This window comes from Haemaphysalis longicornis, unplaced genomic scaffold (assembly GCF_048455015.1).
Source record: "Haemaphysalis longicornis isolate Haplotype H1 unplaced genomic scaffold, Haemaphysalis longicornis Haplotype H1 scaffold_1, whole genome shotgun sequence".
Classification (NCBI taxonomy): Eukaryota; Metazoa; Arthropoda; class Arachnida; order Ixodida; family Ixodidae; genus Haemaphysalis; species Haemaphysalis longicornis.
In genome coordinates, this window is record NW_027526203.1 from 231,022,961 (window position 1) to 231,043,352 (window position 20,392).

Genomic DNA, 20,392 nt, shown 5'->3' on the forward strand with positions numbered 1-20,392 from the left:
TTCACGTAGGGGCCCACTGGTCACTACGTGAATAACACAAACAGGATCCAGGCGTGCAAAGTGACAGTGAAAACAGTTCACATACTTGTACCCGGAAAACACGCTAACACGAGCTTGCATGCACACACCAACCCTTCGATAAGGACAACCCCCAAAATAATTAGAGTTCCAAGCGAAGGCAAAAAGTATCCGGTGTAGCACCACGTTCGCTACACAGCGTACAGTTCGCCGTGCTCCGCTAGCGAAACACACACACAGCTGGTGCCAGTCCGCAACGTCTCGTTTGCTGTCTTCTTCAGCAGCACGACCAGTCATTGTTGCGTAACGAAGCTCTCGATTGCCCAGTAGGGGTCCCCCGCCATGCACCCGCATGCGAACACTGCCACTCCCTCAGGAACAGCGCAGAAAAATCGACACTCTTCCGTCCTGGTCTAGAGCTGCCCCTCGGCGCAACTCTGCCTCGAGCTCAACCTGGCCACCAAAAAGCCACACCTGACCGAAATACCCCCAGGCCACCCAAAATGAGTGCCTGACAGCCGCTGGGTATTCCACCTGCGCGGGAGAAAACTCCCCGTGCCTGTGCATGAAGCTACCCCTGGCTCGACAATGCGAAACCTCGCATGGAAGGCCCTTGCAAGCGAACAGACACTTGCGTACTAACAATGTGTCGGTTTCTCCTTCGCTCCAAGAAAACCTGTGCTCGCCTACCCGTTCAGGCGGTCTTACCGGGGCGACATGATGCTCAATTTCGAGCGGCTTGTGCCCTTGCCCCGCCGAGCCCTGTACGCGCCTCTCGTCTGCTTGCTGCGGAACAATGCCCGAGGGGCATTTTGCACATACCCGCGCGTCCTGCTCGACCCTGTCGCTCTGTTTCTCTCGCGGAACCGCGACAGCTGGCTCCTCCCGACACTCCGTGTCGTCGAGATCATTTCGCGGGCGGAGCGCTTCCGAAGCACACTGCCTGCCCACCGCGTCGCTCTGCGAGCGGTGATGGCGAGCACTACGCTTCGCGGCCTCAGATACGGCGACCGCGCCGTTAGTCTGCCCCTTCTGCTCGATTACCTGGATTACAGCCTCACGGTGGTGTATGTCTACACCCTCGCTTGCGTACTCCTGAGATTGCCCGTGGTCTGGATTTACTGACCGGTCCGAGCCAGCATCGGGCGGCGACTCCTGAAGCCGTGGTGCGACTGCACCAACTGCGACGCATTCGCATCCCACCTCTGCCGCTGGGACAGCAACAGCCGCTGCTCCGTTGGCACTCGGCAGGCAATGCTGCGTCGCCTCACCCTTCACTGTTACGGCCTCGTCGGCCGGCCCCGGCTCCTGAGCATTCGCCAACTGACCTGAAGGCTCCGCTCCCGGGATCGCAATCCCGCACCGGCGTGAGACCAGACACTCGCGTGCGGTCTCTCTATCCTTTTCGCGGTCTGAATAAACTGACCAACCCGAGGCGGGGTTGGGCGGCGGCTCGTGAACCCCTGCGGCGGCCGCAACGGGTGCGACGCAGGCGCGTACCCCCGCCTCTGACACGGCCGCCTCATCGGTGCTCGGCTGACAATGCGGCGTCGCCTCACAGAGCTTTTGTTCCGCCGCTCCCCGCCGCGGCAACTGCCGGGCTCTTTCGCGCTGTTCCATTAGCTCGAGCTCCCGCTCTAAATGCCTAATGTTCTCCCGAACAGCCCTGAGTTCTGCTTCCATCGCTTCGACTGAGCGATTCTTACTCGCCATGATTAGCTATACGAACCAAATCGTAGTTTACGCTAATTCATGCCCTGACTTAACGGTAGTGATCGCACACGGGTGAAAGCAAAAGGAACTCACCCCACGACGCGCTGAGACAGGCGCCGTCGTCTTCCAGGTGGCCTCTCTCCGCTAATGCTCCTCACCGCAAGATCACTGCGTTCATATATTGCAAACACCGACATTGAGGTTAAAGGAAAAACAGTGCAGTCGTAAGCACACAAACAAATTACAATAAATCAAAATGGCAGACCATGCTTACAGAAAAAAATCTTTGAGCCCTTCCTCAAATTTATCCTGTGTATCACAATGCACCAGTGGTAATGGCAAAGCATTCCACTGACGAATTGTTTTTGGAAAAAACGAATTCGCATATACATTGACACGTTGTTGCGGCACTTCGTATGAGTAATCGTTTATACCTCTCAGGTTTCGTCCGCGGCGTGGCGTTAAGTATTTTGTTGTGCTTATGTTTAATCTATGTTTTGACAATAAAAATAAGAACTTCATCCTTGCCAATTGCCGACGTTCGGCTAAAGTGGGCAGTGCCGACGTTCGGCTAAATTAGGGTGCACTGTCGGAAGATATGGGGAGTCGACTCCAGAGAGGCAACATACCCCACCGAATCCACATGGCACTGGTGACAAAGGGGGTGGCCGTCTGATGTGCGGCTTTCGTCGACCAGAGCGGCAAGAATGAGCAAGAGCCCTGAACGAAAAACAGCACAAAGACTTATATTTAGACAGGCGAGTTACAGACACAAGCCCGAGGTAACGGATCGATAATGACAGACAACTTAGATGGAATTCAAATACAAGAAACAGTCCAATTAGACAAAATGATACAAACAGGAGCGCTAACAAATAAATATTACGAAGCGTAGCAGTTAACAAAAAAAGAAAACGAACAGTTCGATGCTTATGAGAGACAGAGTCCCCGCATATTCACCGACCGGGCCGGACGATGCACCGCTGTTGGAGGCGATTCGGCTACCTGAGAAGCGCGGCCGCGCGGCTTCGTTGTAGGCCAGGCCGTCCGGGACGATCACGGTGATTCAAGGCCCGGGAGTACGTTGGAGTCCTCCAGGGCGCGTGTCGCCGATGGTGTGATGCACAAACTGACAGGTGCCGTTGTCACATCACGCCTGCCAAACGTAGCTGGTTTGGTTAGGCGCTGCTTCTCTTTTTATAACCGTGCCGGCGCGGAGATGGAGAGCACAACACACAACGCGCCCGCCGCCGTCAGCGAATAACTTCACTCTTCTCCCTTCTAGATTCATCGACGCTCTTTAGCACTGGCAAGGCCACGCGCACTTCCTCGAAAGTACTGGAAGCTTCGACGAAACCGGAGCGGCGGAGGTGTTATTTTTGTTGTTTTCTCACCGTCGAGCCGGCGAGTGATCGTGTTACCGTCTCTTCGTTCGAGAAAGCTCCATATTATCTCGGGGCGAATGGAACCGAAGTGAATGAATCGAACGACTGCAAGAAGAATTGGGCGCTGTACAAATGAAATGAAAAATTTATAAGGTACTTTTAGACGTCGTACGCTCGAGTTTGTGACACCATCATTTGCTTTTTTGCAGTCCAAGAATATACAGTGAACCACTTTAAGCTTATCTATTGCAAGAGCCAAATCGTACGTGAACTCAACAATCTGCTTTGAGCAAGAAAATCCTGACAAAATCCATGTTTCCTAGGATGCTGGCGATTATGTTTAATCAAATGAGTCATATCCCAAGAGTAGCTGAGCTCACCTTCAAACATCGGAACTAAATTAACAGCTAGGCTTCGTCAGTGACAAGGCTCTGTTGTTATCGCAAATTATAAGTAATTTTTTTTTCTAAATAGGCAGTCGTAAAATCCCATGAAGTAACATAGTGCAGGGCATGAAGTTGATCCTACCAATGCACGAGCGAGTCTCTTCTACGTTTATCACCAACAACATAGGGCAACATTTCTTTTCGCAGTTTAATTGTAAGCAGAATAACTTGCGCTTTTGCTCGCACTTGCCTTTCTTTGGTGGGGAGTCCTTGACATGGTGGCGGTTTACCTCCTGCGTGGTGGCCGCTTGCTCGACGCCCTTGAAGGCCAGTTATTTTGGTGAACCATTTCCATCTCGGATCGGACATCTCTGCCGGGTCGATGTCTCCAATGCTCTCCATTTCTTGAGGGGGCGAATAGCCTCGAGCTGATGCGTCGACCAAGCCGGCGGCAGAGGCGTGGTAGCGGCGATGACTGATGAGGCTTAGCTCACCCGTCGGTGTGGCACAGTCTTCTTGTGGCAATAAATGACATTTCGCTGGCCTAAAAGGTTCCCTTCTAACGTCCAGTGAGTCCTTGCACCTTGTCCGTTCACCGAGAACACTCATTACTGTTTGACAAACGATTTTCGTTCATTTAAAACGTAGAAACACGGAGCGGATGAAAAACGCGTCCCCGTCGTTCGGCTCACTAACGGCTTTTTCTCCCCCCAGGAAAAAACCGGTCGGTCTCCTTTGTCTGTGCATGAATTCTCGGCGCCCAGGCGCGTGCCATTGTTCGGCTGTATGGCGTTTGCCGAAAAAATGACGTATAACCAGATACCTTACGTAGGCCGGTCTCCTCTTGAACACCGGTTGCTAAATATTCTGTGGCCATTCGCTTGCCGTAATTCGGCCGAGGACAGCTAACCGAATGAAAAACGTATATTCTGGGGCCGTACGTCGGCCGGTATCCTTCATAACACTGGTTGCCGGATATTCTACCGCCGGACGCGCGGTTCACCGTTGAAACAACGAATGCACGGCAGCCGCGCTCCGGCCGGTATCCTTTCGAACACCAACTGCCGCAAGAATACGCATATTCTGTGGCCGGTCGCTTGCCGTGCTTCGGCCGATTACCGCTTCCCGAAGAAAAAACGGATGCCCTAAGGCCGTACTTCGGCCGTTCTCTTTCTCAACATCGGCAGCCGTAAGAGAACTGAATATCTGGCAGCCGTTTAGCTGCCGTTGTGCGTCCGGACACGGGCGGACGGAAAAATACCGAAGCGCTGGTTGCCGAATGTTGGCCGTTCAACGCATGATCAGTGGCTGCCAGAACCTGGATGCTGGCCGGACATGCCAGAAAGCGGCCATAGACGGGCCGGTCTTGGGGCACACTTTCTGTGCCGCCTGGGTCGTGCACTGAAATGAGACATCCAGAAAACTGAGACTCCAGTTCTGCCAGCTTGCGGTCCTTGTTTATCCATTTGTGCCCCATAACCCGCACAGCACCACAATTTGCAAGCTGCTGCAAAGGTACTATTGTCAGGGCCTTGTCCCTTTTGATGAGGTCGATGAAGCTGTAAATGTTAGGGTGGGCTCTCCCCGACACTGCGTTTATCTTGCGGTGCCAAGACTCCATGTGGTTGTTGGTCCGCGGACCTCGGTTTCCATAGTGGTTCCACTGCTCAATTGAAAACGGGTCGTTCGTCCAGGTGGCATCAAAATAGTCCAGCACTGTGATGACAGCAGGAATCCCGAGGGATATACCTTCTTGGCGCGAAAACTGCCATTCACTCTGGACGGCCGAAACGGGAAGGAACGACAATGCTACCATCTTTCTTATGAGCGACCGCAGGCTATCATCCTGCCCGTACGCGGTTTGGAGGCCAGCTCTCTGCATTGCAGCCCACACTCGCTGAGTGAAATGAAAATGGCACCCCCTATGCGCGGCTCCTGGAAACACAGTTCACACACCTGCGATTAGTGCCTGCTCAAAGTCCGTTAAAAAATGTCCGGATTTGGGAAGGTGATGCCTGCTGCAGCGAACGCATTTCTCAAACTCTCGAATGCCCGGACGTAGGTCTCACGTGATCTACCACACAATAAAAAGTAAATTTCTGGTGAGTGTTTTCCATCGCACATGACATGAATTGTCAGTAGTTGACCGAAAATCTGGGGCACCACAAAAAATGTGCCGTCAAGAAATACCATTTTTGCAGGCGACAAACGTTGCAAAGCCTCTTGGGATGCAAATGCCAAGATTAGGGAACCCGGAACACTGTTTTCGTTGACCACAAGGAAAGGACGGCCGTCTTCAGTCTGCTGGTACAGCGGGCTTAGTTGTACGTCGTCGGCACTTGCAGGAAGCTCCGGCTGGTGACGGCGTCGCTCTCTGTACATGGCATGCTTGAAGCTCGCAAAAGTTGGCATTCCCGCCACGACCTCGGAAGTGTTCTTAAAATAAATACGGTTCCAACTTCAGTTCACAAAATCGAGTACACATAGTTCCAAACTCAATGCAATAGCAATAGCTCCAAACTAGAATAATATCAATGGGGCAAAAGGTACGTCGGACGTTCCAGCAGGCACAATTCCTTGAAGATACGTAGGACGTGTTACGAAAAGGGAAAGCCGTTCTTCAGCGTTTATTGGCGCCGTGGAGAGAGCGACGCAAAGCCGTGCACGGTCGTTCAAGCGCAGCGTTCCGAACTCCCCCGCGTGCCTGCTGCATTCCCCGTGCGTGCAAACGCGCCACTTCGTTCTCGGCGTTTCTAAATCATCATCATTGTTCATGTTGGCGGCAAATTAGAAATCCGCAACATCCTCCGCGCCCACCAAATGCACACTTGCATAGTTAAAAGCAGAGTCACAACAGTTCCACTAGCATGATGGTATTTAACCATTTCCATATTGTCCAGTTTCCAAAACATCACCAGGACTTTGCCGATTGTCACTCGGTAGCGCTGTGGCCTAAGCAGCTTGCAGTTTTAAAAGTGCACCCACTTCGCAACGTCTGAGGTCTGTCTTCTCGCATGGTCGGCCTCGATCTACACTGGGACAATTGCGTCTTCTAACGAGAGTAGCGCTGACTCCACGGTGAGAAAGTCGTTTATGACCCATATAAATGGGGTGATTAGAGCGATGATCTTCGGGAAGTTGTACCGGACATCTTTCTTCTAATGTCGCCCTGACATTCGGTTCTTTTCTAGGGTTACTGGTTAAGGATGTAGCTTCTTCGAGGACGTAGTTCAAGGAAGACGTTGTAACAGCATCTTTGAATGCGTCAAAAACGTCATGAAGACGAGTGGTTCTTGAAGCCTCTACGATGATATCACGGTGCGGCATGTAGGGGGCATGTCCTGGACAAAACGTACGCTTCACTTTTTCTGTACAGTCATCCTTCTGGTATTGTCCCTCGGCCTTGTCGGATACCCTAATCGCTTTTTCGTTTGTAGTGTGGCGTCGCGGTAACATATAAGGTCTCGGAAGGGCATTCTTGCGGTCGTCGACCGTATAATCTTCAAACTTTGGTAATCCATCTTCATCGGGGTGCGAGTACGGCGTGTTTATAAGGTTCACTGTATCTACCTCCCGAAACCGCCAAAAAGAGGAAGAGAAGTGTTCATTCGCGTGCACGTCCGTGCGGAGGACGCGCACAAGGTTGCTGCTTTTGCATCTGTCGCTATCTTCCAGAGATAACGGTCCTTGTAAGGTCCATACCATACTGGTATTCACAGCGACCAAAGCAGGATTCGCTTCTTCCTGCTGTACCTGGCTCGTTTCTGGAATGAATTTCCAGATCTGGTCTGACCCAATGAGGAGGCTCATTTCTTGTTCAAACTCCATGCCTGGAAAAGCGATGGTGTCAGCCAGTGGCTTCCTCTCGGCGAGTAGGCGTCGCAGAAGCGTGTTGCTCTTCGGTGCTTCAGCCACGTCTTCACAAATGAAAGGCACGACGATGGCTTCAACCTCAGTAGACGTACTGTCATGTTGACTGCGGAGGGTCGCTCTGACAACTTTAAACTTCTTCTTGGGACCTCCAGATCGGCCGAAAGCACTGATGACCACATCGACTTCGCCAATTGCAGCTAACTTGAGCTCAGAGGCGACGTCTTGTCGGATGAAAGTCCGCTGGCTGCCATTGTCAAAAATTCCACGGACGTAGCAGCAATGCGGCGATGTCATAATCCACGCCCGGAACGTCTGTAGTAGGACGTCGCTGGAGAGTCGCGGGATGGCTGGTTTGCGCGTGTTGACGTGCATCGCTGCATGTCGCGTTTCTGCAGCCGATTCGGATGGTTTTAGAGCGCGGTCAGCAGTGCACATCGTGGTAGCATGTCGTCGCCTACATGCCCCACACCGGACCTTTCTTCGGCACCTCCGTACGAGATGTCCCTTGGCAGTACATCTGAAGCATCGGCCGTCACTTGCTAGGCGGGTTCGCTTGCCGGCCAAAAGGATGTCGCTCGGACATTCTTCCGTGCTGTGATCTTTGGCGGAGCAGAAGAAGCAAGACGAAGTCTGTGCCGTGTTGTGCAGACCAGCAGCGGTCGGAATAGACTGCTGCTTCTTGGGCACTCGGTCAGCCTCCTCACTTCGTTGAGGCTTGCTGATCTGGAAGCTTCTTTCCCGCCACTCGACTTCCACTCGCAGGAAATACAGTAGATGTTCTACGGCCTGGGCAGAAGAACTCTAACTGCTCGTGGAAGCGGCGCGGGCTGCAAGGCTCTGCTGTTTGAAGTAATCGACGATAATGTCGCCAGGTATCACTTTTAAAAGCACTTCATTCAACATAGCCGCGCAAGAATAAATTCCAACGCCCAAGCTTTCCAGTCCTCGCCGGTTCATTTGCACGTGGTCGTACAGCTTCCTCAAAACGGCCACTTTGCTGGCTGAGTCGGCAGGTCGGAGTTTCCGCAGATTTTCAAAATGCTTCAGCTCGATCACTTTGGAATTACCAAAACGATTCTTTAAGATATTGCCGCGAACCATACATTGGGTTTGTTTATTTGTGTTTTGCTTTTACCGCCCGGCTGCGCCGGTCTGTGTTACCTCTGCGCCAAGGGAAGCGCGTGTTCCATTCTTCCTTTCGGTGCCGCATGTGTTATCTGTCGTGATAGGGAGAGCATTCCAATCTAACGTGAACAGCCCAGAATAATCTTCTTGGATCTACTATGTTCTCGATGTGAATCGACGTTTCGAGAACCACGCGCGCCAAAAGATAAAAAGCCTGCAGTGCGGACGCCGGAGCATTCGATTCGACGACACTCGCCTGTGCAAGTCACTTTGTTGACCGCTGCTTAGCCGCCTCTGTATTCTTTTGAGTTGTTAGGGGAGCACAAGCTCGCTCCAATAAACGTATTTCTCATTCAAGACAACTGCTTCGTCCTTGTCTTCGTGACATCTGGTGGAGGTGCTGGGTACACACCCTTCATGCCCACTACAACCTCTGGAAGCCGCCAAGCCAGTCCAACAAGAGCGAGCCTCCGCGTGCAAGATTTACCACCCGAGTTCGGTCTACTACCAGAGAAGACGAAGAAGAAAGATGTCGCAACCAGCACCATCAACCAAGCCAATCCTCCTGTCGTTCTGCAGCAGCCACGGGAACCGCCATCATTCCGAGGAGCTCCCACAGAAGACCCAGAAGAATGGTTGGAAAAACTGGAGCGCGTCCGGAAATTCAACAGGTGGGACGACGCAGAAACGTTCCGGCACGTTTTCTTTTACTTGGAAGATTCGGCTCGCACTTGGTTCGAGAACCACGAGAGCTCCTTGACAAACTGGGCTCAGTTCAAAAGCGAGTTCACTAAGACCTTCACTACCGTGGTCAGAAAAGAACGCGCAGCGCTTTTACTCGAAACTCGAACGCAGCACCCTAACGAAGGGGTAGTGATCTTTGTTGAGGAGATGAAGAGGTTGTTTCGACGTGCGGATCCGGAGATGACAGAAGAAAAGAAACTAAGGTTTCTCATGCGAGGGGTAAAGCAGGAGCTTTTTGCTTGCCTTGTCTGCAATCCTCCCAAGACGGTGGCCGAATTCGCGTCTGAGGCGGCCGCGATGGAGAAGACGCTGGAAGTTCGAACGAGGCAGTACGATAGCCCAATCAACGTGATGGTTTCCGAGACGATCGGTGCCGGGGCTACAAGCTCCGACACACTGCTTGAAACCATCCGAGCAGTGGTCAGGGAGGAGCTTCGGAAGCTTTTTCCGACGACGCCGCAACCTCAAGTGTCTTCCCTGACTGACGTCATCCGCGAAGAGGTTCAACACGCTTTGGGCACTTCTATGCCATCCGAGGCACCCCGCGAGCCACAGGCGATGACCTGTTCTGCGGCTGTTCGTCGACCCCGCTCTGCTCCAACCCGTCTACAAGAAGCTCCACCGTACCGCCGTCCACTCTCGCCGCCGTCCCCACTCTCGCCGCCGTCGACCGTACCGCCGTACACAGCCCAAACCCAGACGCCGAGGAAGACTGACGTTTGGCGAACGCCAGATCATCGTCCGCTGTGTTACCTTTGCGGGGAGGCCGATCACATCTATCGTCGCTGCCCGTACAGGAGACTCGGACTGCGTGGTTTCTCCATCGACGCCCCACGCCCCCAACCCGGCCAGCGCCCTACTGAGATCGACGAATACCTGTCCAACACCAACCGAGGACCAGCCCGCTCACACCGATCGCCATCGCCCTACCCATACCAGTCGCCTAACCGCCGTAGCAATGCTGATTTCGCACGTGGAAGGTCCCCCAGCCCACGCGGGGGAAACTAAAAGCAGCAACTTCTGGAGGTGAAGTTGCTCTACGGCGAAATACTGGAAACCCTCCAACGACGCAAGGACGCGCCGAAGACAGTGATTCACGACATGCCCTCATCCCGACGACCCGACCAAGCCCTGACGAGATTCCTGAACACGACGACAGCTACACGGCGCGACGCGTACCCGACCTGACCGAGACGTCCGTTGAGAAGACGACGACAACGACGATGCACAGTGCCCGACCGTCAACACGTACAAGCAGAGATACGACGCCCCGACGAACCCGGAACTCGAGGAAGACTGCATCTGACGTCAAGGTGTCCATCGACGGCTTTGACGTAGTCGCCCTCGTAGACACGGGAGCTGACTATTCGGTAATGAGCGGACCATTTGCGTCTAAACTGAAGAAAGTTATGACCAGATGTGACGGTCCGCATATACTCACAGCAGGAGGCCACCTCGTGACGCCAAGTGGGACGTGCACATCGCGCGTCACCATAGACGGCACGACGTACCCTGCCGCGTTCGTCATCTTGCCTAACTGCTCCCGCGACGTAATTCTCGGAATGGACTTTTTGACGGTCAACGGCGCAATATTTGATCTGCACACCAAGTCGATAACTTTTTCCTCCGATCACTCCATGACGCCGGAACCGAACCCCGAACACCGTGCAGCTGTAAGGATAGCCGATGATCATGTCACCCTGCCACCCCGCGCAAGTTTGATGATCACCGTCTACTGTAAAGGTGCTGCTCCTGACGTTGACGCTATTGTGGAGAGTGACCAAAGGTTGCTTCTCGACCGCGGTGTGTCTGTCGCAAGAGGCATTGCGCGCTTCAAGGAACACCAATCCCACATTTTGGTTACTAATTTCACCGAGGAGTACCAGCATTTAAACAAGGGCGCGGCATTTGCATGCCTCGAAGAAACGCAAGAAGCAAGTGACGTGATCGCGGTCGCCGACTTTGAACGCACCCCCGTAGAAACCTTCAAGCTCCCGCAGCCCTTCGACGTGAATCCGGCGCTACCGCAAGTACAACGGAACAAATTATTGGCTTTGCTGCGTCGCTATAGCGAATGTTTTTTGTCGAGCGCAAAACTACGTCAGACCCCTCTAGCGAAGCACCGAATAATAACCGAAGATGGAGCCCGACCTACCCGACAGTCACCGTACCGCGTCTCTTCACACGAACGGGAAGCCATCCAGACTCAAGTCGACGACATGCTCAGCGACGACATTATACAGCCATCGAAAAGCCCCTGGGCTGCGCCCGTCGTACTCGTAAAGAAAAAAGACGGCACATTAATGTTTTGTGTTGACTACCGGCGACTGAACAAAATCACGAGAAAGGACGTGTACCCCCTCCCCCGAATCGACGACGCCCTCGACCACCTCTGCCACGCGAAGTACTTCTCATCGATGGACCTGAAGACCGGATACTGGCAAATTGAAGTGGACGAGAGAGACCGAGAGAAGACTGCATTTATAACCCCAGACGGCCTATACGAGTTCAAGGTGATGCCGTTTGGGCTGTGCACAGCACCAGCGACGTTTCAAAGAGTCATGGACACTGTGCTAGCTGGCCTTAAGTGGCACACCTGCCTCGTATACCTCGACGACGTAGTGGTATTCGCCGGGACTTTCGACGAACACCTTGCAAGGTTGGAGTCTGTACTCGAGGCCATTCGTACGTCGGGGTTGACGCTGAAGCCTGAAAAGTGCCGTTTCGCATACGAGGAACTCAAGTTCTTGGGCCACGTCGTCAACGCCGCGGGAGTCCTACCTGACCCGGCAAAAACTTCAGCTATCGCGAACTTCCCTAGGCCGAAAGACAAGAAGGGCGTGCGAAGATTTCTCGGGCTGTGCGCATACTACCGGCGCTTCGTCGCAAACTTCGCACGCATTGCAGAGCCACTCACGCGCTTGACGAAAGACAGCACCCCGTTCAGCTGGGAAAACGACCAAGAAAAAGCATTCTCCGAGCTGCAAAAACGCCTGCAAAGCCCGCCCGTGCTCGCTCATTTCGACGAAAATGCCGAAACGGAAATGCACACGGACGCCAGTGGTATAGGCTTGGGTGCCGTCCTTGTCCAAAAGCAAAGCGGCTGCGAAAGGGTAATCGCCTATGCCAGCCGTGGTCTGTCGAAGGAGGAGAAAAACTATTCTGCCTCTGAGAACGAGTGCCTGGCTATTATATGGGCGATTTCAAAATTTCGCCCATACGTGTATGGAAGGCCATTCAAGGTTGTAACAGACCACCATGCGCTGTGTTGGCTCGCCAATTTGAAGGACCCCTCTGGCCGTCTTGGGCGGTGGAGCTTGCGCCTGCAGGAGTTCGACGTTACAGTCGTTTATAAATCCGGAAGGAAACAATCCGACGCCGACTGCCTGTCCCGCGCCCCCGTCCACCCACCACCAGAAGACTCTGATGAAGACAGCGCGTTCTTCGGGATCGTGACGGAGAGCGACCTAGCCGCCCAGCAGCGTGCCGACCCCGACTTACGCGTCATAATCGAGTACCTCGAGGGATGCAACGTTGCCGTTTCTAGGACCTTCAAACGCAGCTTACCAGCATTCAGCCTGAGAAACTCCGTCCTCGTGAAGAAGAATTTCAGCCCCGGAACAAGAGCGAATTACCTTCTCGTCATCCCCGCGGACCTTCGTGACGAAATTTCGGAAGCGTGTCACGACGACCCGTCTTCCGGACATCTCGGCACAGCCCGCACTATTGGAAAAATTAAGGCGAGGTACTACCACAGAACAGGGAGGATTTTAGAGAAGCAAAGGTCTAGCTTTGCCTGTAGTGCCAGAAAAATCGTAGCGGCGGCGTCGTGAACTACGGAGGGAGCCCGCTTGGTTCCGCTGAAACAAGGCTTTGTAAACATGGCGGATGCTTTTTGCACAGGCTGCTTGAGCTCCTTAATAACATGGCTGCTCTCGCACGGCAGCCGCCGGCTCGCTGCTCCTGCTGGCTGCTGGCTGGCTCGCTGGCCGCGTGTTTACTTGCGCCGCCCTAGTGAAGTGATGTTACGCCAGGTGACCAGATGGCCTCGACTGGCACAGACCACAGTGAGCAGCAAGTGAGAACAAATCGTTTATTGACATCCGCAAGTTCACAGGGGCGAGGACATCATTTCATTTCGATCGCTGCAATTGTGCGTCGCTTTCGTGACATTTTTTGCCATAACAACTCGTTCACTTGCGCTACGATTTCGAACGAAGGGCACACAACCAGCACTCAGTCGACTATGAAAGGCGGCGGTATACAGCCAGCGTCATCAGTTCGCACGTGCGATGTGCCCACCTTCCGCATCCATCACATTGGAGAGCGGCGACGTTGTCATACACAACCTTTTCGCAGCGGCTGCAAGTAGGACGTGACGACGTGCGCTTGGGGCCGGGACTGATCGCAATGTCTCCAGCGAGCAAGAGGCACAACGTGACTGTCGGGCGGCCAGGAAGGGGTGCGCACATGTGGCGGCATACCTTGGGGCGATGCGTCAGCGAGGTGGTGGGAACCAACTCCGTGCACAGCGCTAGACAGACTTGTAGTGGCGAGCACGCTCAGACGGGCGCATCCATCGTGAGGAGCAACACGTACGTTTGGCGAGGTCTGGACCGAGGGGAGTCCGTAAAACGAAGAGTAATGCCAATAGCAAGAGGAGTCGCAGCCTGGCTATAGGCCTAGATGCGCCATCACAACAAGTCGATGCGGCGGTACAGCGGCCCCGCTCACACGGGCTCCAACAGGCTCACGCGGGTCGCTGAGCCTTCCCGGTGGCACGTATCACACTTACTGCATGTTCACAGCGCAGAAATACTCAAGAAAACTAGATTTGACAAGACCACACTGTCACCACAGAGAATAAGTTAACCGCAATACAGCTTGGCTTAGCTTGGCTTTGTGGTTGCGAATTCACAAGCGAGGTGGTGCACCAGTCGGCTGTTCGTAAAAAGTTGCGCACATTTTGCTCAACAGATGTTTGATGCGGAACTTGTTAATAATCTTTTTAAACAACACATTGTAAGCGAACTTTGTTGGCTCTCTGAGTCACGGAATGAATGTTTTGTATTCTCTACCAAAAGTAACCTCTCGGTTGCGCCGTCTGGTGGACTTGATTTTGAAAACTGCCGCTGTAGGTTGGTGTCGATTTTTACGCCGCCTATAGGGAAACCAAGGAACGTCCAAGCTTGAGAGGCCTGGTACTACTGGCCCGGCCTTACCTCTGACGTCACCCACTACGTACGGAGCTGCCGTGACTGCCAGCGACGAAAAACGCCGCCGACAAGACCCGCCGGACTTCTGCAACCGATCGCCGTCCCATCGAGACCGTTTCAACAGATTGGAATGGACCTTTTAGGCCCGTTCCCTACGTCACGATCACAGAACAATTGGATTGTCGTAGCGACAGACTACATGACGCGCTACGCAGAGACCGCCGCTCTTCCGAGGGGGACTGCACAAGAAGTGGCAAAGTTCTTTATAAGCCAAGTTGTGCTGCGACATGGAGCCCCGGAAGTCCTAATCACAGACCGCGGAACGGCATTTACTGCGGAGCTGATGCAAGGAGTATTACGTTACAGCAACACGGATCACCGAAGAACGACGGCGTACCATCCCCAAACGAACGGACTAACCGAACGTCTGAACAAGACAATCGCAGATATGCTGTCAATGTACGTTGACGTTGAACATAAGACTTGGGACGAAGTGCTCCCGTATGTCACGTTTGCGTACAACACGGCTATCCAGGAGACGACGCAGCTGACGTCGTTCGAGCTTGTCTACGGTAGAAGGCCGACTACGATGCTCGACGCCATGCTTCCGCACGTAGAAGACGACGACCTCAACGCCGACGTCCACGGATATCTTCAACGTGCGGAGGAGGCCCGCCAGCTCGTTCGAGTTCGTATAACGGACCAGCAGCTGGTGGATGCAGGCCGCTACAACCTCCGACGCCGAGACGCCGAGTACCAATCAGGGGATCGTGTGTGGGTTTGGACTCCCATCCGACGACGCGGACTCAGTGAGAAGCTCCTGCGACGGTATTTCGGACCCTACCAGATTCTACGACGTGTCGGCCAACTTACCTACGAGGTGATCCCCGATGGTGATTCCGGAACATCACGACGACGCACGTGGCCCGAAGTCGTTCACGTGGTTCGCTTAAAACCTTTCTACGGACGATAACGAATTTTATTTTTATTTTCGGACTGTCGCTTATGTTAGCATCGGGTCGATGCACTCTTAGAGGGGGGTAATGCCGTGAACCATACATTGGGTTTGTTTATTTGTGTTTTGCTTTTACCGCCCGGCTGCGCCGGTCTGTGTTATCTCTGCGCCAAGGGAAGCGCGTGTTCCATTCTTCCTTTCGGTGCCGCATGTGTTATCTGTCGTGATAGGGAGAGCATTCCGATCTAACGTGAACAGCCCAGAATAATCTTCTTGGATCTACTATGTTCTCGATGTGAATCGACGTTTCGAGAACCACGCGCGCCGAAAGATAAAAAGCCTGCAGTGCGGACGCCGGAGCATTCGATTCGACGACACTCGCCTGTGCAAGTCACTTTGTTGACCGCTGCTTCGCCGCCTCTGTATTCTTTTGAGTTTTTAGGGGAGCACAAGTTCGCTCCAATAAACGTATTTTTCATTCAACACAACTGCTTCGTCCTTGTCTTCGTGACAATATTAAGAGCATCTTGATAACAGGACTCTGTCACTTGCAGGCCAGCAACGGCTTCAGCAGCAGCTCCGTGAAGAAGCGAAAGCAAGTAATGAAAGCGGTCAATATTGGACAGCCGGGGATTCTCGTGGACGGAATGTCGAAACATGTCCCAAAAAGGTTGCCACCGCGTTATCGCTCCGTCGAAGCGCAACAGTTCTAGCTTCGGGAGACGTGCTCCAAACTCACAAGTCGATGGCATGGGTTGTCCGGTAGACGTCGCAGCCCGGCGGTCTCCGCTGGCGTCTTCCAATGGAGGAGCAATCTGGAGCGTCGAAGATGACCTCAACACCTCCATGTGATGCTCGAGTAAAGCCAGTGCGCTGGTCGCTGCATCGTCATACGCCATGACGGAAGCGTAGTCTTCGGCTGCCTGGTCGTCGGTCAGGTGGGCTTCAAATTCGGCGTTAAGTGCGGACAATGCTGCATTGCTCGCTCGAAGACGCCAGTGAAACACACGAAGGACGGAAAGGTCCAACTGCTGGGACTGTAGCAGCTGGCCCACCTCGCTTATAATCTTCGTGTTCATAGCCCGCCGTGACGCGCGCTTGTTTTTGATACGTTCCATGCCGGTCGTAGCTGAAGAAAGGCGTACCCAGCTCGTCAGGAGAAGGCTCGCCGCAACGCTGGCTTGTTTCCCGGATTTTCGGCACCAATGTTACGAAAAGGGAAAGCCGTATCCGCAAAATTTTAAAGCGAAAAAATTTCTGTCTCACTGACGGCGTATGTCGCGTAAGAAACGTACTGCAGGAAAGTCAACTTTCTGTGAGGATGATTATGCTTGTGTGTAAAGTTAAAGAAAGAAGTGGGCTTCGTGTGGTCATAAGCGAACCTGGGCCCCTCGCGTTATGAAGCCGACGTCCATCCGATTGCGTCATTCCGACATGGTCGAAACAGCTCGAAAGTGGAAAGGGTCATGGACGTGCAAAATTTGACCTAAAAATTATGCACCCCTCTGTCTAACGAACCTATGGTTAAACGCGAAGCTTCCTTAGTGCGAAGTCAAATGGAAAAGTTTTGAAGTCAAAGCCGCTGCGATCAAAAGACCAAACCGTTTGCGAGTACAAGTCCAAACTCGGACGATAACCAAGGAATCCCTCACAAAAAAAATTCCCCCGCATTTCCCCGAGGGGGAGAATGTGAAAGTGCGAATGCACGGTTGTCGGCCCGCTTGCGGCGCTTGCGCTCGGCCCCTGCAGCCCACCGCCTCGCCGCCTTCTCTTCCATCTCTTCCATCGGGTTTGTAGTATCACGTGTACACCACGCAGTTATCAAGCCGCTATAACGCCGCTGAGTCGCCAACGCACGCCGCTGACGACGTAGTTTGAATGCGTTAAAGATATAAGGCGCGTCACTAACACTAATATTACCGTCGCGTCCGTGGCTTGGTCGGTAGAGCGTCGCGCTGCGGCCGCAAAGTCCTCGGATCGAAACCTGGCGCCGGATGCTGTTTCTTTTTCAAATATAGAGGAGCACTGCGGACGCCGCCGCCGCCGGCGGTGGATGGTTTGGGGTCGCTTATAAAGTGCATTCGCACTTAAAAGCCTCGCGTGCAACCGTCGTCCTCGTTAGACGGAGGGATGCAAGATTTTTAAAGGTACGTCGGCGTAATCGGTCGCAATCGGACCTCTTCGATTTTCAATCGCTGACTAGGCGCAAGCCACTTTAGCGAGCTTATTCAGACGCTTTAAAGCGCGTGGATAAGCTCGAACGACAAGGAATGCTCAAGATCGAACGATAAGCATGGCAAAATTTCCGGCCACGATCGACGTGAAATGTGTACAGTCCCGTCCAGACGGACTGAAAACCAGCTGATCAGACGCCGATTGCTCTAGTGGGATTTCGTGTGGAAGTTAAGCCTCCACTCGCGGTCATTGTAGTCGCGGGTTAAAATCTTCCCAAGTTTCTTTTTTTGTGTGTGACCATGGGTAGCGGTTTGCAATAGCACTTGGTCTTGATTTTTACCCGACCGGCCGAACCGCAACCTCTCACTGAAGCCAAGGCCGACGTAGGCATTGCTAAAGTTACGTCTGATCATCTTTAATTATTATTGGTGAGTAATTTTAACAGTCAGTCTAGCTAGGCAGTGAGCGGAAGAGGTTTGGCCGGTTGGATATTAAGAGAGACTGCTCTCGCTGAAATACTGTGAAGCGAGCACAAAACAGCGGCGTGGAGTTTCTTTTGGACTCAGCTAGAGTTAGTTGGAATGCGCCTGACGTACCTTTAAAAACTGCGGAAAAGTCCGATGTATTTTTAGACACTTCAAATATTTATACTTGCAGAAAATAAACTCACAGCTTGGGACACACGAAGAAGTTCCTCGTTGTATATTGTTGGAGCAACGATGTGGGGGTTGGATGCAACTTTTTCTTTCAACGTCCTTCTCATCTGATCCTTCACCGCGGTTATTTCATCAGGAGGATGATTGCGGTCTCCTTAAGAGAAAGAAATTAATACGTGAAACATTGAACTGAAACAGTATATTAGTACGACACCCTAATCATGACAAGTCAATTAAAATTCTACTCACGGCGGCTGGTCTTGACATGATCTCCCTCTGTCAGGACTGATGCAGGGCAACAGGACGATCCGTAATTAGCGCAGCGCCAAGCAATGCTTCCGTTCGCATTAGAGCGCTTTCCATGGTACTTGTATCCGTCCAAGTGCAGACATTGGGGCTCTTCGATTTACAGTCTCGGGCTCACCGCGGACTCCCCGAGAAGCAGCCCGGCATTCGATTTTTCCATGTATCCCTATGACTTCGGGGAATCCTCGGACTACCCGCGGGCTATCCGCGGTGAGTCCGAGACGGTAAATCGAAGAGCCCCATTGCTTCTTTTCCTGTGTTTCCAAGATCACAAACGAAGACATGTTGCGTCAGTGGCAGTGAAAACTGCTGTGCTCGTAGCCTAGCAGGCGCCCCTAATATCCGAAATGTGTTTAGATGGGGATAGCCACCCCGAAGGAAGAAAAATGAATACGTCCTGCCGTGCTGCTCACGCCGCACAGCTGTGATCTGAAAGTTCTCCTTGGGGGCTTGTTTAACCGAAACAACATGCTTCCGCATCGGGGAACCCTCCCAGCGGAAGGGATCGGCGGTGGCTGTTTGAAGACTTTACACTCTCAAAGAGTAGATTGTTCAGCACTATTGTATGCTGGCCAGCGAACCCTGCGTCCCAAGATGTTTTCCCAAAAATACCGCCTGCGACGATCTCCGTCTTCCAGCGAGAAAGCGGTGAGACGCCCTTCCCGACAACAGCACTCGCCAGTGGGGACTAACATGTGTTGAGTAGGGTGGGCGATTGGTCGATTAACTTTCCGATTAATGGATTAATGCTTAAATCGCGATTAATATTTGTAATTGGTTAAACGGTTGAAGTGTAGTGTGCCACGGGAGAAAGGCCTGCCGTCTTCAAACCTGCGTGCGACTCGGCGTTTTTTTTTTGCGTTTTTTGCGTTCCATATTCCAGCCGTCTCCTTTCCATTAGCGGCCGCCACCCTGAACTGCCACGTTGCTTTTGTACAGATCGTCGCTGTCAGTTTAAACGATCTATTGAAGTCACGTCCGCCGGCGAAGGAAGAACTCCTTACTGTTCACGCCGCACAGCTCTGAGCAGAAAATGCTCTTTGTGGGTTCGTTTAACCGAAACAGCATGCTTCCGCATCGCGGAACCCCCCAGCATGCAGAAGCGATCGGTGGCGGCTGTTTGAAGAATTTACACTCTCAAAGTCATTAAGCAGATTGTACAGCACCATTGTACGCTGGCCAGCGAACCCTGCGTCCCAAGATGTTTTCCCAAAAAGACCGTCTGTCTCGTCTGCCATCGTCCTCGCCTTTTTTGCGCTAAGCCTCCCATTCGACAGAGATCACCGCGAACATGTGTCGGAATGGCTTTCTCATCTGGAAGTTAAGTCGTCCACCACGCCCACTGAAAATACTCCCAGTAAAAAGCGAAAGTACCATTTTGGGGCGGAAAGTAAAGCGCAAAACACACCTTGCCAGGTGTCGTCATACCGCTCTATGGCAGAAGTAGCCGACAACGATCTGGATCCTTTGGAGTGGTGGAGGGTGCAGAGCTTTCTCCTTCCGGAACTAGCACCTGTTGTAAAAATTTTCCTGTGTGTTCCGGTAACCTTAACGCCATTTTGAGCGTGTGTTCATCCCAGCCGGGATGACTGTCAACAAGCAAGGAAACTCTCTGCTGCCTGAAAATGTTAACAAACGTCTTTGTCTCCGCAACTGGATGAATTATCATTGACTGTTTAAAATGATTTGTACAAACTAGCATCGACAACGTGAAAATAAAAACAACCATCAAGAAAAAGTGAACATTCTTTGTCTTTTAAGCCTTATTTATGTAAATGAATACATCCGATTAATAGATTAATTAACCGATTAAAAGTAGCCGATTAATCGGATTAAAATT

At 52.6% G+C, this 20,392-nt stretch overlaps 1 pseudogene; it reads right to left on the minus strand.

The window, feature by feature from the left end:
* Positions 1-722: 722 nt before the first annotated feature.
* On the minus strand, positions 723-19,032 carry LOC144158134 (uncharacterized; annotated as a pseudogene).
* Positions 19,033-20,392: the final 1,360 nt, after the last annotated feature.